This window comes from Hylaeus anthracinus, unplaced genomic scaffold, assembly GCF_026225885.1.
Source record: "Hylaeus anthracinus isolate JK02 unplaced genomic scaffold, UHH_iyHylAnth1.0_haploid 0, whole genome shotgun sequence".
NCBI lineage: Eukaryota > Metazoa > Arthropoda > Insecta > Hymenoptera > Colletidae > Hylaeus > Hylaeus anthracinus.
In genome coordinates, this window is record NW_026533254.1 from 2452683 (window position 1) to 2471600 (window position 18918).

General features: G+C 33.5%; 1 protein-coding gene across 1 annotated transcript in view; it reads right to left on the minus strand.

Moving 5' to 3' along the window:
- Positions 1 to 18492, minus strand: part of LOC128887127 (V-type proton ATPase 116 kDa subunit a 1-like) — a 76118-nt gene extending 57626 nt beyond the window's left edge. The window contains exon 1 of the mRNA XM_054142642.1: positions 18309 to 18492. The gene's annotated coding sequence lies outside the window, so the exon portion shown is untranslated. The remainder of the gene's footprint in view (positions 1 to 18308) is intronic.
- Positions 18493 to 18918: the final 426 nt, after the last annotated feature.

Consider the following 18918-nt stretch of genomic DNA (forward strand, 5'->3'; position numbering starts at 1 on the left):
CATTTTTCGTTGCACGAGACACGTAAAGTTTGATATTCTTGACGGTATTTTCCAACCGAATCGCATTGTTTGGACAGCACTCGCAGTTTTGGCACGCGGATAACGAAAGCAATCGTGGCTTTTCAAGTGATTTGTAAAAGATGAATAACGGTAGTGATATTTGCAATCGAACGTTTTCGAGTGCGCTGTAGATTTTCAACGCGTCAGTTCTATTCCGCAAAGTTCGTAGTTTCATTAACACACCTCTCAGTCCGATTGGAAAATAATTAACGAAAGAGAACAATAAGTAATTTAACAATAAATAATACTTACGTCCATTAACTTTAACACATCTTTGCACACTCTAGTAAATATCAGGAGTTATGATGTATTATAAGTGAGAATAATATTATTCTCTCGTTCCTTGTAACCTACTATTAAAATTAATTGTGAACACGAATAGGCAAGTTTCACCTATCGTTTACTATGATCGGTACGGTAAAGAAGTTCCTCGTGATTTACTCGTATCAGTGATGGCAAAAGAATAACGCTATCTCTGCTATCTCTGAATGGTATTCTATAGTGAAGCAGAAAATACAAAAATGATTTTAATTTATGGTGAGTAATCGAACCACTTAATGTTTACCTGTGACAATTTTTCTACCATAAGAAATTCGCAAGATATTTAAGATGCAAGACTTAGATGGAGCATCCTGTATAGTTTAAAAAATTAAAGTTAAATTATAAGAATGTTATCTAGTCAGCTTTAGCTTTAGAAGTATTCAAAGATTAAAAATGAATGAATGAATATCAAACAAGTATACACAAGTGTTATATACACTATATTTGAAAAGTAAACAATCGATGTAACGTGAAAAATAAAAATTTCATAATTGTTAAAGCCACGTACGATAATTCGTAGTTATCGACTTCACATTTGTCGAGCAATCGAAAAATTAATAAAGGAACGTAATCGCACAACCCGTTATAAAAATTACTGATAGATTAAAAACAAAATCCTCAAAAAGCAGAAAAAATTGACGCTCTATACTAAAATACCTTAATGGAATTCTAAATTTTTCTTAAATAGAACGATATTTGCATAAGCGCGGTGAAAAATATGAAACACGCAGCAATTAGAGGAATAGGACAAACGTGTTTCGCATAAACGTATTCGTGCATGGCAACAACGTTTATCGAGAAAACGGGAAATGAGATGCGGAGAGAACTGCATACTGATGCACGCTATGCAAAAGAAGCAACGATCGGGCAACTATTTGCAAACGTGTTCAAGACGCTACCATTGGATAGTTCGTGTTCCCGTAAGATCCAAATGTCGAACGGTGAAACTGAGCGAACGAAGGAAGCGGTGTCTGGAAATCGTGTCTCGCGCTTTACCTAAAGCCAGTTACATATTACGAGATCTATACAATGGTGCACTGTATTTTCCATAAATTGTTCTACCACGAAAACCTTAAAATACAACTAACAGCCACAGACCTTTAGTTCTAGCGTGCTGCAGTTCTAAGTTGCTGGAAAACGAGATAAAGAAACGGCTCGGATGGTTTCTTGAATTCAATAACATCGTCTCCACGCCTCAAAACTTAATAAAAACTTTAACAATAGACAGATTGATTGCCTTGGACTTAAATATTTTTAATAATATAGAGGAAGAAAACGTACGACTGACGCGATGGTCCGAAAAACACGGAAAATTGTGTTTGCCAACTTTTTTTTGTGCTATGCCCCACCTAAGCCTTTCTAAAATGCCTATGCCACCTCCTCCCCCCTCCCAAACCTCCTAATATATAGACACTTTTGACTATTTAAGAGTATTCAATGGAATATGGAATATGGAATGGTTCACTAAAGAAACTTAAATGATAGGTCTTAGGAAGAAATCACTTGGAAATCATCGAGCAAACGTTGTAAGTAAATTATCAAAACGTATAATTGAAAACTGAAATTTAAGTACTAAATAATTGTAATGAAAGATTTTTCTATGTTGTTTTATATTTTTGAAAACAACGAGACTTTTACAAAAATTTAACGGACGCTTATTTCAAATTACCAACGATTTATATTAGGGGGGCCAGAAAGTAATGTCGTTTCTTCTACATTAAATTAAAACAAATACCCGTATCACCGTTATGAACAATCTTTTGCTATTTCGTGTGCAAATTTTCAATACCTGATCGATAAAAATCAATTGGTATACGATGAGCTGATCAATGATAAACAATGTATTGACATTGGCAGAAACGACATTACTTTCTGGTCCCTCTAATAAATAAACAATTGTTAAAATTCACCAACGATGAATGCTGAGCGTTACTGCGAAATACTGCAGAAACTGAGATCGCGGCACTAAGCATTTCGGCTACTAACATGACGGGAAAAAATTATATTAGAGATTTCTCTAATATAATTTAATAATAATATATAGTTTTATAATATAATTAAATAAAAATTCTATTAGAGAAGTCTGCGAATCGCCGTACGTTTAACTTGAACTCTGGACGAGTCCATTTTCAAATTCCTCCCCTGTGAGACGTGTGCCCCACGTTGGGAAACACTAGTTTAACCCTGCAGTGTGCATTGATGTGTACAGGGTGTCCCAGCCTAGGTGATACGTAGCTCTAACTCCAAAGCTATCGGCCGCATGCAAAATTTCAAATATTGAAATTGCATGGTAAAATGGAGCGCATGTTTCAGCGAGAAGGAACTTAACTTGTTAACTTTGTTATTTAACGAGATATGATGGTCAAGTTTCGTTTTTCAAATGGAACTATATCTTTTTTTATAGACCATACGATAGTACTTTTCAAGGCGAGTTTATTAAGCTTTAATGTATTTACCTAATTTTTATTAGTTTTCAAAATAGAACGCTATAAAGTTTGCTAATTTTCAAGGAAAAAACTCGGTTCGACCCCGGGCGGCCCCATTGCTGTAGTAAGCACCATGCGGTTCTTGAAATCGATACGAAGGAAAATGGGAAGAATCCCAATATTCTGGGCCTAGAATCCCAAGCGAGACCCTCCGTATCGATTTCTAGAACCGCATCGTGCTTACTGCATGAATGGGACCACCCGGGGCCGGACCGCGTATTTTCCTTGAAAATTAGCAAACTTTGAAGCGTTCTATTTTGAAAACTAATAAAAAATCGGGTAAATACATTGAAGCTTAATGAATTCGTTTTAAAAAGTACAATCGCATGGTATAAAAAAAATATATATAGTTCCATTTGAAAAACGAAACTTGACCATCATATCTCGTTAAATAACAAAGTTAACAAAAATTCCTTCTCGCTGAAACATGAGCACCATGTGATTCTTGAAATCGATACGGAAGGTCTGACTTGGGATTCCAGGCCCAGAATATTGGGATTCTTCCCATTTTCCTCCCTTGGGTTCGATAGTTTTGGAGTTAGTGCTTCGTAACACTTAAGCTGGGACACCCTGTATGCATCAACCGTATTTTTCTTTGATATTGTATTACACAACAGCATAAACAACAACTTCTGCGCTGTTTCTAACAGAAATGAAACATCTGCGTTAATAAAGAGGTCACAACACCATTGAAGATAGTTATTTTTGCGGCAAATCTGACAATTGCCATCAGAATTTTTGGCGGTAGAGTGCTATTCGTGTTTGCTCCAATTTGAAAAATTGCGCACTGTGGAATTAAGGGTATTCGAAAGAACGTTTCTTAGTGCATATGTAGCAATAACAAATTTTGCAAAATTTCAAGAAGGCTGTGACTGTACTCGCGTCACGAGTTTTCAGAACTTGTCTAGGATGTTCTGATCCGATTACTCGATTATGCAACATTGCCAATAGCCGATTAAGAATATCGGAATCTGTAGACATCTTCTCTGGTTTGGTTAATTCGATAAAGGCCTCGACGTATAAATATATCCAAGGACAGAGTAAACAAAATAAAATGTATCGAAGTAGGTTTTTTATGGTTTATTATAACTAGAATGCGGATTTTACGCATTTGTGGAGTATAGTAATATGGAAAACATACAAAGAATATATATAATCTGTGTTAAATATTATCTATTAATTAATATAATAATTTAATATTTCTTTTTCCATAAGTGTACATATCTTTTGGTTATGTTTACCATGTATTTATTATATTAGTTTATATCATAAATGCACAAAGTCGATATATGGAACAAAGTGATTAAAAATTTGGTTCATCGAATTCGTTTTTATAGACAATACGGATGTGAACATTTAAATAATGTAAAAATCCACACATAATTGTCATAAGTTATATTTAAAAAAAAAAACATGTCCCATTTTAAATGGTTGTTTTATTCCATTTTAACATCATATCATTCTGATTGAAAAATCCTGTATTAGAATCAGTTCGAATACAGCGGTGATCGATTCGCGGCTCACGACTCACAACACGTAAATTCAGAAAAGGAAATCCAACATTGTACTCTCTTTTCCCGCCAAGTTCTCGCCTTTCTCTTTTCAACCACTTCCGTTACTTCGATATTATGGTCTTTTCCATAAAAAAAAAAGAAAGACTCTTTAAAAATAAATATTGAAAACGTCTGACACTTCGCTTTCGTCTTTCCTTGGGATTCAAATTTGTTCCTACCATCGTTTCACCTTGCGTATTCGAAGCCGAAGACTGGCACAATGTATGATTATAAGGAAAATTGCACGATTTCACTCGCAAAGTGCCGCAACACCGAGCCTAGTTGGATTAATCGACAAAAAGACAAATAATCCGATCCACCTATATTTATACCACGGCTTTCAAACGAAGTCCGCGTGAAAGTTCTGCTCGGTTATTAACAGACAAAAACACCCAGTTAGGTGGTTGGCTCGATAATGATATCGACCGCAATTCCACCGGCGTTCACCCTTCAATTTTATTCCCTCGTAGGCGTAAAAAAATCGATACCACCACGCTTCACGCGCATCACTGTCTTTTACCTGCGACGAGAACCTCTCGATAGTGAGATGGTCCTAGTACCGGAACGAGGAAATACATTCTTTGTTTGCTTCTTTATTTTATAATGTTACCGACAAATGGAGTGACTTGCAATATTTCGTTTGATATTCGATTTTTCAGATTTATTATTTCATGCGTTAACTTTAGGGAATAGATATCATCGTAATTTGCTTTCTATGACATTAAGAAACACTAACAAAGAAAATGTGGTTATTTCCGAGCTACTTCTGCTCAATTTTTGACAACAATGAATTTTTTCTTTTCATTGGAGAAAAGTGTTCAGTGAAAATCGTCAACTATAAATACCAAAAATTATTACAAATCATTTTTGTTCTTATGGCATTGTGAATCTACAATATGCTCTCAGAAAAAAACATTTCGATCATTTTCATGTTGGTGACCAAATCAATCGAATATTTGATACGATTGTAAAGATCTCGTTAAAAAATTTATTTTGCATATACAAATAAAGTGTTCCGATATTTGAAAATAATAAGAAAACGTATTCCACAATTTTTCATAATTTTGTACGACTCTAAAAAATGTCAAGACAATTTTGTCTTGAAATTTGAATGGAAATCTTTAAAGTTTAACAAATGCGAAACTTTCCATTACTTATACTGTTATACGAGAAAATAATCAATCTGCATGTCGGAGATAATTTGAAATTAATAATTGCAAATAAATTACTTCGTTCTACAAAGAATGAGATGAAAAGAAATTTGTCAAACGTTAACAGAAGCCAACATTCAGTCACTCGTAGTGTGACATAAAAAAGCAATTAACTTCCTCAAAACAGAAATTGAAAGATTATTAGATAAGCGATGCTCCATTATTAGCAATTTTGCCCATTCCGTCCTTCTGGGAAAGAGAAATATACTCGCATAACTTATGAGACGACCTGATAGTTGCAATTGTCAGAAATATTTGGCAGCCAAACGCTTCTACACTTTCATCTCCCTCGTTCTGTCTGCCAAATGATCTTCCACCGCACAGCTAGACACTGTTGACATTCATGACCGCCTTATTATTCGATGCGCCGCTGATGTAACACCCCAACGCCAAATTTTATTCCCACACAGATGCAAACATCGCTCTGACTTTGTCTCGAGCACACGTACAGCCTGTCCACGATTTGTGCTCAAAATTTCACACAAAGTGGAACAACATTTTGTTAGAATAATAAATAACGAACGAGATCAACGTATTGCAATTTATTCGTCACGTTTATTCGATTAAACCAAGAGTGAACACCACGACCGTTTCGAAACACGACAGGCACGTAAAGTAGCAACGCCATAAACCAATTTATTTCTCCCAGAATAAATCATTCAGAATTGTCTTGACATTTTTTAGAGTCGTACAAAATTTTGAAAAATTGCGAAATACGTTTTCTTATTATTTTCAAATATTGGAACACTTTATTAGTATATACAAAATAAATTTTTTAACGAGATCTTTACAGTCGTATCAAATATTCGATTGATTTGTTCACCAACATGAAAATGATCGAAATGTTTTTTTCTGAGAGCATATTGTAGATTCACAATGCCATAAGAACAAAAATGATTTGTAATAATTTTTGGTATTTATAGATGAGAATAATGCAAGTAATAAAAATTACACAAATGTTATTAATTAATGCTTCTCATGTTCGAAAATATTACTTTCTCAAAAAACATGGAAATAACAACCTCATACTTCGAGATGAAATTGAAATTATTATCTCCGAATTGATTAAACATTTGTAATGTATACAGTAACATTTGGTATTCACTTAAATATTAATAATAATTATTGTTTAGAATAAGTATTCATCGAAGGCATTAATCGTGAGAAACTTTTCTATACTTTGCTATTTATTGATTAGAACAACTTACAATTAATATGCGATAATAGTTGAATTAATTATTGAAAATACTTATTGTTTAAACAATAAGGGTCCATAGCAACAACGATTGGGAGTATGATATTACTGTATTATTAATGTTTCGTCAATTCTTTTTTCGATGGATCCAAGCACTCAAAATTTATCTTTCTTCTTCTTCTTCTTTGTCAGGTGTAAACAATCGTCACAGGGCTTCGCGGATTCTTCGGGAAATATAGATCTCTCGCGTGCGCTTTCTGACCATCCATGGGCCAAGGATGACTAGGGATGACCAAGGATGACCAAGAATGACCAAGGATGACCAAGGATGACCAAGAATGACCAAGAATGACAACTACTGAACATCGATGACCAGCATTCGCCACAGCTTTGTTTACTTTCTCTTCTTTTTTTACTATTATTATTGTAATGTTATATTACTATTTTTCAGATGTAATTCAACTTCAACCGTCAACCTGGTTTATTATGATGTTCTATTTTTATTTTTGTTTAAAAAATCGATTTTTTGACCCGGAAAAGAATAGTTAGCCTTAACGTAAATAATCAATGCTATACTACCTAGAAAGTATAGCTGCTGAGACATAATCATTCAAATTTCGAGTGACAATATGCCAGAATTGTCTTCCGAATTTAATAACGTAAAAAGTGGAAATTCGTCGACTTTGTTTGCATCCTCAACACCGTGCGCAAACGCGCCAGCAATCTGTTACTATGATAATTTCGTGCAAACAAGTTTCACAAGAGCTAACGATGCCAAAATTTGGACGACGAACAATAAATTGCACAACACTGACGAATTGATAGCGACAGGGAACTTCCGGTTCAAAAAAAAATTAACCGATAGAATCATTTATTGCTCTAAGTAGAGACTGCTGGAACATTCTCACACACGTCGATACTAAAATTACTTGTTTGGTGTAGGATAATCAATTTCTTGGATTTATAAAAATTATCGACATATATAAAAACACATTATAAATAATTGAACATTATAACACAGCTGGATGTAAAAGAACGTTACTAATAGCATTTATAATAATATTAATAGTATAATACTTAACAATTAAATAGTATTTATAATAATGTTTTTATTTTAAAGTACGTCATGTTTAGTATATCATTTTCATTGAAATTCTCAATTTTATAAAAATTCGCCTGTCGAGGGTATTTGTTGGAGCAAATATAGTTGTAATTTTTTATCCAAGTAACTTTCTAAGTCCAGAAGAAATAATAACCCCTACTGATTTCTAAACAGAAATTTTAGGAAATTGTAGGGTCTGAAGATAAATCAAAACCAACGCTCGAAACATACTGCTAAATTATGCCTGTTTTGATACTGTCGAATAGGTTTGAGATTGTTTTATTATTTCAGGTAAAAAATCATATTTATTCTTTTAACACAATCTTAATTCGTAATCTGAGCGTGTTAATTTTCATTTATACAAACTTTTATAGTAAATAATACATTTACAGTATAACTCATCGTACTGTAGAAATAAATAACATAGTACACTCTCAATAAATAACATTGGAATTATTAAAATACGCGTACGATTTTAAATTTTGTAATTCAATTACATTCATTGAACTCTACATAACTCGAGGCACACGAAGAGTTTGCGTTTATTCAAAGAAAACAATTCAGGACCAAGATGATTAAAATGCAAATAATGTCATTAGTCAGTGGTACCGAGGTTACAATGCTGTCACAAATGTACAGTATGTCTTAATACTAACAGAGCACTTAATTGTCTCTTCTATTTCTGGCTAGATTGTAAATTAATTTTGTATCTTAGAATTTCAATATTTTTTATCTTATAACATCAAACAAATTTTGATTCAGACTATGTTCCCACTTTCCACATGTTTAAATTACAATTTTTGGTAGTATACTTAAAAATTCTTCAAGGAAATGTATTTTTGCTTGAAGAATTTTAATTTAATTTAATTAGTCCCACGTTCTTCAATTTCAAATTTCCATACGTTATAGCGTTATTCCTATTACTCGATTCCTAAGTGAAAATGTCGTATCGCGATCGAAAAATTCAATAGTTAATTTTTTAATATTTTTAACAAAAGCAGAATGATACGTGACGAATATCGAAAAAGAAATTTCAAAACTTTTCAAGTTTTAGTCGCTGTTTTGATGGTTTTACTATCGACAACAGGAAGATTTTAAATGGGATTTTCTAATCAAAATAAAATACTGATACAAGCTTTTTTTCGATTTCACAATATAATTAACACACAATATAATGTAATGCTTCATTTTTCTTCCAAGATCTTGGAGTCTCAAGTTTGAGAAACACTGGTCGAAGGCGACAAATGACTAATCGCGATGCTGTCTTAATTGTTTCTGACATAATGGCAACGCGAGCTGCAATTATTGCATTCGTCGTGTCTTCTCTAGTAGCAGACCATCGATGGTATCTTTTAATTCTTCTTCGTGTTTCGAGCAACGCGTCGCGAAACATTTATCGATACATCGATACATCGTCTTAGTAATAGCAAGATTACTTTAGATGGCAAGACCTCACACATACGTACAGTATGTCGATAAACATGACGGTGCATGTTCGTAAATCATCTTCCGTCATCGCTGAAATCTTAGAGACTCGATACGCAATTTTCACGTTTCCTTCACATTTGTTGAGTTCAGAAACAATTTCATTCAAATTTCAGTAGCTGAAAACATTATCTCCTTTTTAATATAAATTTATTAGTCAAAAATCTTGACACATGTTAATTAATTTCCAATATCTAGATATTATCTAAACAATATTTTAAGAAATTAATTAAGGATAAATGAGCTGTATCGTTGTTATCCCTAAAATAGAAAGATTGAGTAAATTTTACTCCTTGCATTACCTTTTGATACTTCTTTACACTTGATTAAAGGCTTATAAATTTATTGTTATTTTTAGCCATGTTGGTACCTTATTCTTTGATATTTTATGTACTAATGAAAAAAAAAAGGTAAAAAAGTGGGTATTTTGAAAAGAGGGGAAAATTACTCAATCTTTCCATTAAACGAGTAAACAGTGACCTTTCTATTCTAGAGTTAACAATCAGTAGTAACTGTAAACATAACTGGACGTTTTAAAATACATACTTTTATTCATTCGTACATAATTAAATATTTATTCTGCACTTTTATAAATAACGGATTCCAATGAAACAAATACGTTTATCAGCAGTCTAGCTAAGTAATAGAGGAATTTTAGAAGTAATTTAGAAGGCAAAAAATAAATTCCATTAAATTTGTTAGTAATTATAATTATTATGTTTGCCAAGGCTAGATAAAAGTGAGTAGCTGTCCATTATTCTCATACTAAATACGTAAAAGTTGCCTCTACACATAAAGTTCACAGATAATGTTCAACGACAAACAAGAAATCGAATCGAAGAATGCAAGCAAATTGAAAGAAATAAATCCAGTGGGCTTTGACAAGCGAAATTTATTTAGAATAAATACAAACCTTTTAGTTACTTAGGATACATTATTATACGAGGAAATAATAACCTTTGGAAAAAAGAAATAAAAAAATTAGTGTATGGATGGTGGCCTATTATAAAGAATAATAATACACATACTAATAATTCAAAATTGCAATTAAATCAATTCTCTCTCGTGTAATAATTGCCCTGTGGCTTTATACATTAACCTTTTCAAGTTTTATCATATTGTGTAAAACAATTACGCTTCAATTCTTTTATTATTATTAATGTATAATGAACTATCCAACAATTCTTTACTTCGATCAGAAAAGAATGTTGGCAATTAATCTCTTCGAGGCACGGGATTTAAAATAAAAATAAAACTCAAGCTGCAGGCCATTACAATCTCTATACTAATTCAATTTAAAAATGAGTATAAAATACCCGATAATATAATTTTATTATTATAAAACGATTTACTCACTTATAATAAACGTTAAAATAACATTTCACCATGCGTAAAAAGGTGAAGCAAAAGGTGGAAAAATTGTTAACGCACCGAAACCCGAAAAAAAGTTTTATAAATCATGTAATTTTCGTTTAATAAACGTGCAAACACTTATTTTGATAACCAACAAAAATGAATTCGAACGCGAAATCTATGTATATCAGTGCCAAATCGCCTACCAAGTATTCCGTGGCTCTGGTATACACAAGAACGCTTTCTTCGGGCGCAACAGACATACATATAAACCCAATTCGTCTCGTACGTCTATTCTTACGTTCATAAGGTTATTTACACTCGGTGTCTGACACCGTTTTGGTAGCAGGGCACAGTACTCGGGCCAAATCGAGTTACTTGTTGTTCGTTGAAGCGCGTGAAATCGGCACGGAAGCACTGAAACAATTTCCCGACACGGTTCACCTTGGTCGGGAAGTTAAGCGAGAAATCGTGATAGTTATCGCGGAATATCTGCGCCACTGAACCTCGTAAAATTACGATTAACCGTGATTCGTTCGACCTAGCCCGAATTTTTCAAAGGATTAACCTAGACTACAGTTCGCGACACTCGGTTAAACGCAGTAATATTTTCCCTATACTACACGCTACTTGCCCTTGGATTAATGAATTCTAGTTTTGTAAAATGACAGATTCTATTTAATGAAAATATGACTAGGTAGTTGCGTCGAGTACTCAGTTATTCAGTATAAAAATCAGCTTGCGTGACTTTGATAATCGCACTCCTATTTTTTATTGTTTCTCTGTAATTAACAATAAACCTTGCTTTTCTTTTATTACTAAATAGGATGCTTTAGTAATCCTTGTGACATAAAGAAATTCACATCGTAAACAATTTCAATCAGCGATTACCATGTAAAACGAACAAATGGTTCGATCAGCTAATATCTTCCCTATACTATACTCTACTTGCCCCCAAATTACTAATTCTAGTTTTGTAAAAAAAATAGATCAATAATAGAATGCTTAAAAGATCGTCATAAAAAAGCTGGGCTTACATTCGGCAGAGACCGTATGAATTGGGAGAACATATGAACATCTAAATAAGAGAATGCAGTCTTTTCTAACAAAGTATTATGAAATATATGTACATATTATTTACATCGTTTAAATACAAACTTATTTGTTATTTTATATAAAAGTTCCATAAACAAACATTCGTTTTCAAGTAATTCAAAAACGAAACCCAAATAAAAGTCACGTCTAAAATGACGATCTGAAAGGGTTACATTTATTTAGATATTTTCGTTTGCGATGAATCTTATATTCTTATGTCGCATGTGCCACTGATAGAGACACGGATAAAAAAATATCAATTTTGATATTATTGCACAAATGAATTTGATAAATACAGCTATTTTGTCACGTAGAAAGGCGTATTAACACTTTATTTACCTAATCTATTTAGAAAGAATTTACAACTTAGAAAAGGATTTTCTAAAATTAGTATATGTATATTAATCTAAGTTACCATTAATTTCCACATACTCTACCTACACTTGGTATAATAAAAGCTTTATCTGCTTTCTCAAATAAAGCATTCCGAGTAGAGAATCAACAGCGCAGTTAATTGGTTCCTGCAAATAGATTGTGTAATACAAAAGCTGCCAATTAAGCTGGCGGTATATAACGTGTTAATATTTCTATTAGTTCGACATCAGTGTTTAAGCTAAATTTCACAATAAGCAATATCATTCGCTGACTGTGAAATAAATTACATCATTCTTCAAAAATGTTAATTTTAGAATGCTTATCGTGTAAAATTTAACTTTCTAATTATGCCATTATCAATGCCAAGAAGCTACGGATAACTAAGCACGACACTACGTGCTTTCAATACGTAATTGGGTGATTACTTACCGTGTTAACGACCTCGACAATTTCAACGCCCTTGAAATATATGCATTGGAGGACGTGGGCAACCGAGCGTTTCGAAGCAAAATGTAATTTGTCTCTCGCTCTTAATTTTCTAAATATAATTATTAGAAACCTAAGTTACGATACGAAACGGTAATTAATTTTCATGCTTCACCGATTCCGATGACCTTGAAGTTTGTTGGAGGGAGGAGGTCACCGATAACGAAACATCGCGAAATGTCGGACGACAATTTTGATGAAACTTTTGCACAACTGTTCATCATTACAACCTAACAATTATGGAGTAACTTTTTGCTGCTGCTTGTTCACTCGAAGGGAACAATCATCCCATATACCGAAGCCACGCGTGTTATTCGTGCCTATACAACTCTTACATTACGAATTAAGATAAATTAAGAAATATTTCCAATAAATGTTCTACTCTTTTCGAAAACCTGTAAATTTAAAAAAGAAATGTTCTTTCTTGAAAGATTAATTTAAACAGCGACATTCCGGAAATTATTCTTATTTCACAAATTCTAGTGTGACGATCGAAAAATATCGACATTCCTGGGATTATTCTTATTTTACAAATTCTAATGTGACGACCAAAAAATGCAACATATTTTAGGAATATTTATCAAAATCTATGGGGGTCATGCAAAATCGGACACCTTGTGGAGTAACATCGCGGATTTTTACGAAATTCGAATACGTTTCAACCAAAATATTTGTATACTCTTTCCGAAGAGTATTATTTGTAGAGAAAGCATCGTTTTTTATTTTATAGAGTCATATCACGCGAAGTCGAATACTTTTTAGAGTAACATGTAACGAAATTTGGATATGTTTCAACAAAAATATTTTTATACTCTTCCTGAAGAGTATTATTAGTAGAAAAAAACATTGGTATCGTTCTTTATTTTATAAAGTCATACCACAAGAGTCAATAGCTCAAAAATACCAAGTTTCATGAAGATTCGAAAACTCTTTCCTATTTTGGCCGCATTTTTGCGACGTAAAGTCTCCATTTAAAAAAAAAGTTTCTCGCACTAATTCGTCGATCTCCAGAAACAGTTCGACTACCATTTGAAACTATCGCAAACCCCTCGAGACAAATTTTTCGGTCAAACGCGATAGTACGAAATTCTATGAAATTACTTTGCATCTAAAAAATTACAGTAATTTCATCTAATGTCGTACTATTGCGTTTGGCCGGAAACTTTTTGCCAGGGGTTGTACTTGCTATGTAAATTGGTGATTTCCAAAGAAACTCGTTTGATTAATATGTAGGAATCTCGTACGTATTATATCTTGTTACCTATTTTACTTAATGATTTTAAACATTTTGCTCAATTGTAGAGTTCATACGAAGATGATCAGTGGGGATGGTAGAAAAGGTTTATAATGAGGGTGATTCGTCGATAAGTAATAAACTTGACTTATTTGACAGTTATCGCAAGCCTAAACTACGAGGTTATTAATTACTTGAAGTATCGCTTCTCGTCGCTATCATTTTTCGACGGCGCGGCACGGCGGTGAATCACCATCCACCACGTATCGCGGTATTTTAAATGAATACAAACCCAAAACCAAGGATTTATTCATTATTTATACATTATTTAAACATTTTTCATGTTTGGTTATTAGTAAATGGATTGCACTACTATTAACGATACTTCCTCCACTCATAATTAAAAGTTACTCGTACCTAGTTCCGAAATTATACGCATTAGATGATTAAAAGAAAATAATTGGTAATTACGAGTTACTTTCAAGTGAAAAATTTTCATCCTGTATGTATGTATACAGCCTAAATCCTTTTAAACTCGTTGTTAGAATCGAAATGAAAATATTTAATCTTCAACAATTTTAGACAATACAACGCATCGTGAAATTCCAATTAATTGTGATTCGTTTGACATAGCCCGAATTTTTCGAAGGATTTAACCTCGACGGTTACTCGTTCGCACGAAAACATACGCTACAAGATAACGGTAAACAGTTCGATGCACGTTTCTCGAGTTTCGAAAACCACGGACGGCGACGATGATATCGCATTACAATAAAACGCTTTGCAATCAGTGGCAAAGTATGTATTTTGGACCCTTCGATGAAAATTCTTATTTTTTATTATTTATAAAATGCTTTGATCCAATGAAAACCAGACCTCTGCCAACCCTTTCTGAATGTCAACGTTTCAAACCTAACTTGCCGCTAGGTCGTCGCTTTACCTGGTGCTTGCATGACAATGTTGCACTATCGCTACTCGGTATGAATGATCGTTGTATCTTTGTTTTATTTGATTAAAAATGTGCTTTCTTATTTTTTTTTTATTTTTTTTTTTTTTTTTATTATTGTATCGTGCCCCTCATACTCAAGAATAAGAAGTTTCATGATTTTCTAATGCGTGGTGACATGTAGAACTGTTATCGATATCCATCGACAGTCTCTTTCGTTGAGGCTGGAGCCTTAGGCTTGCCTGTTTATCTTCTCAAATTGCGTCATTATTCAAATATTCTTATTGAAATACTCCTTTTTGCTTCCTATAAGTGTTGACACGCCTGTGAATATATTTCACACATTTTTTTTTACGTAACATATAATTTTTCTTTTTTTTTTTGTATAAATCACAGTATACATATACACCATATTTTTATTTATTAAACTTTTTCGTGCCATTTCAAAAGAAGACATCAGAGAATCATGTAATTTCTTTCGCGAAAGTTCACCCTATATAATCGCTAACGAAGTTCGTTAGACTTATGACGTTCCTTCAGAGGGGACATCTGAATTCAAAGGGTTAAAACTTTGAAATTTTCGATTTATATTTTCATATAAAACAATCCATATTGCCAGTCCTATTATTAATTGTCAGACATCCTTTGTAGCTATATTAGCGTAGCCTATAGCTACTCATTGATGAACATTTGTTTACGAATTCTTTTCCAGATTTGTTTCAATTCAGAAAAACATAATTCTAGGCTTCAAAGTAACAAGAAACTCACTAATATATCGTAAAATGACGAGTAAATATTTTGACTTAACCCTTTAGCCTATAACAACGTGTGGGACACGTGGTACGGAATTCGAGTCGAACGTGAAAAACACGAGACAGGCAGTCCTATGAAAGTACGCAAGGAATTTTATACTTGACTATGACGCGCACGAGTAAATCGTAAGGCAAAGTGTTAACACATTCGCGACCGGCAGATATTTTACGTTTCTAATACCGAGTACTGACGAAAATAATAAACTTCAGCATTTGAAAAATCCCTTAAATTTCAAGTGTTTTTTTTAAAACTCAGCTCCAAACATTAATCGTCTCCTCGCCACTCTGAAAAGAAAGGATAACATGAAAAAGCAAAAGAAAGAAAATTTCAAAAATTTCGAATTTACAATGTTTTTGTTTTATTTCGCAAAGATTTGAAAAAATAGAGCTGCCTCCTTATTGATGCACACCCCTCAATTCCTTTTAACATAATTTAATACGTATATTCTATAGATATGTTAATGCCTTTTTTACTTGCTTTCTTTTTTTTAATGTAATGAGATACGCTAGAACTCGAATTTATTGGAATGAAATTCTCATCAACGTCCGATTTAGCGAACTTCTACTGAACCCCTATTATCTGAACTACTGCCAAGCGTGCGTCGCTCCTGTTCGTGAACATTCGACGAACGATGATGGAATAATAGCAAAAGTGACACGCGAAAGTGATGAAACAGTATAAGAAAACAGACTAAACAGAATGTGGAGCAAATAGCGTAGATTGTGATCTAATGAATTAGCTCCTAAGTACATTGATGCTCTTCGTTCTGTATAATATGTAATAAGAAAAACAGAATATGGAACAGATAGCCAAGATTGTGATAATGAATTAGTTCCTAAATTTATTGATACTCCCTATTCTTTAGATGCAGTTATTAATTAATTCAGAAATATATAAACTAAGACAATAAAACTAATTTACAGTGGTTAAAAGATTTAAATCTGGCATTTGTAAAGTCCTCAAATAAAAATGATTAATTCTGCTTACAATTAATAAAACAGACATCATAATTACGTTCATGTTAATTGTATACTTTGTATTAATACCTCGAGTCGATTAAATAGTAACAAATATTTACAGTTGTTATTTTACTGTTTAACTAAATACATGGTTTATTTACCGAGTTTTATGAAATTATTGTTCTCGTAAATCATTTCCCAGTTCATAAAGGTTGAAATATTGCTGTAATCCGAAGAATGAACTAAAAGTATGATTAAATTCACTTATCTGAACGAGAACTTCGGTTACTTGAAAGAAAAGTTACGAGTAGTGAGGATAATCAGTATACTTGTATTAAATGAACCTACGCGGATTATGTGAACTGTTTGTCTCCTCTCAGGTTCGCATAAATGGAGTTCCATTCTAATCGAATTATAAAACTGCTACGAAAACTATAGTTATAAGGTTTCAAAATTTCGTATTGGAGTACACTAATCGATACCTACGAATGTTTTTCGCGTTCTAAAAAAGGAGGAATTCACCTTCTTAAGTTCAATATTAGAGTTAATAAACGATACTGAAAAATGATCGAATAAATATGCGTGCAGCATAAATGTTCGTTTTCGACGGTCTGCATTACGGCTGCGACTATTCGAATAATCGAATATCCGGATAACGACGTCATGAAGTATTCGTTATCCAAATGTTTACCCAAAAAATCCAAATATTCCAATATCGATCTAATGTACACAGTTAATTATTTAATTAAACAACTTTCTCTTTCTATTTAACCAACTCCAAAAAAAAATACTAAAAAGAATTAAATAATTTTTCAAAATTCTTTAATGACAAAATTGTATCGAATAACTACAAACCCTATATTATACTTCAATTACATTATTTATGTAATTATTATGGGAGCGTAGAATCGCGGTAAATTTAAATTACAGCGGGAGTTCTACGTATTTTGTTCTTTTGCTGTCTGTATCATCCTAATTGTCCGAATTATCCGGATGACTTTCTTTGACTTTCAAGAACATTTTCACATCAGATGGATGATTAAAATCTTTAATTACAGTACAGAGTCACAATCATCGTAACAAATAGTATATTTCTCGGTTCGCTTGGATTACAATTATCGTGGGTTAATTCGTTATATTGGGATATCCGAATATCATTATAATATCCAGATTTTTCATTCAGATATACGAATTATCCGGATAGTAAGGAAGTTCTGATAAACCTCCAAGTCCTAATATTTATTCCTAGAACTCCGTTACTTTGAAAACGGGGCGTAAAAGCGAGAAATGCGATAAAAAGAACAAAGTTTCGTGTAAATCAGCGATTTGGTGGTACCCTACTCGATAAAACGTTCGCGTGTGGGTGATAAATGTTCGTTTAATCAAAGGGTGGTCGAAACTTTTGAGCGACGTTGTACAGCGGTAACGCTCCACTCGCAATCAGACAATTCGAAAGCACGGTAACGCTAGACACATTGGAAGTATTGGAAGTGGCGACACTCGAGCCTCGTGTGTTTCGACGGCAATTCAATCGACACAGTTTTTCCATCGGCGAACCTTTCAAAACATACTCTAGCGGTGAACGTCGTCGCGCGAAATCCGCGAACGTTTTCGGCGGTTATCCGATCACTTACCGATTTCGATCAACTATTTAACCAACGATGATACATTTGACATATCCAGGAACGCCACACGCCACTTGGCACGCCACGGAAACTTTCACCGTGAACCCGCGAGCACGATTACCGGCCGCGACTAATGATTTAAGGAAACTACGACGAAAACGATACCAACCGGTCGAAAGACCGCAAGGAACTGGCCAGTGGCCGCGACCCCACCACGCGGTATACCGTCGTCGAGGACGCCACAAATGTAAACATCGCTACAGCTGATCATCGTGACATATATACGCGTATATGTGCGTAAGTACGTATTTTAGTGGTTGCCGCCCTCGCTTCGTCTAATCCCGTCTGCACGCGCGTATCGTAACCACGATATTCCAATATGTATGCCCAGTGCCGTATTATCATCTGGTAACAGCGTTTCTCAAACTGGAGCCTCCCTGATCCCTACCGGTCTGTGAACTTTCTTATACAGAATTTCTTTATTTCTATGAACTCTCCTTTAAATCAAATGAACTGGTAACGTCGGTAAACGGCTTTCCTGGGATTATTCTTATTTCACAAATTATGGTGTGACCACCGAACAATTGACCATATTTTACGAATATCTCGCAAAATCTAT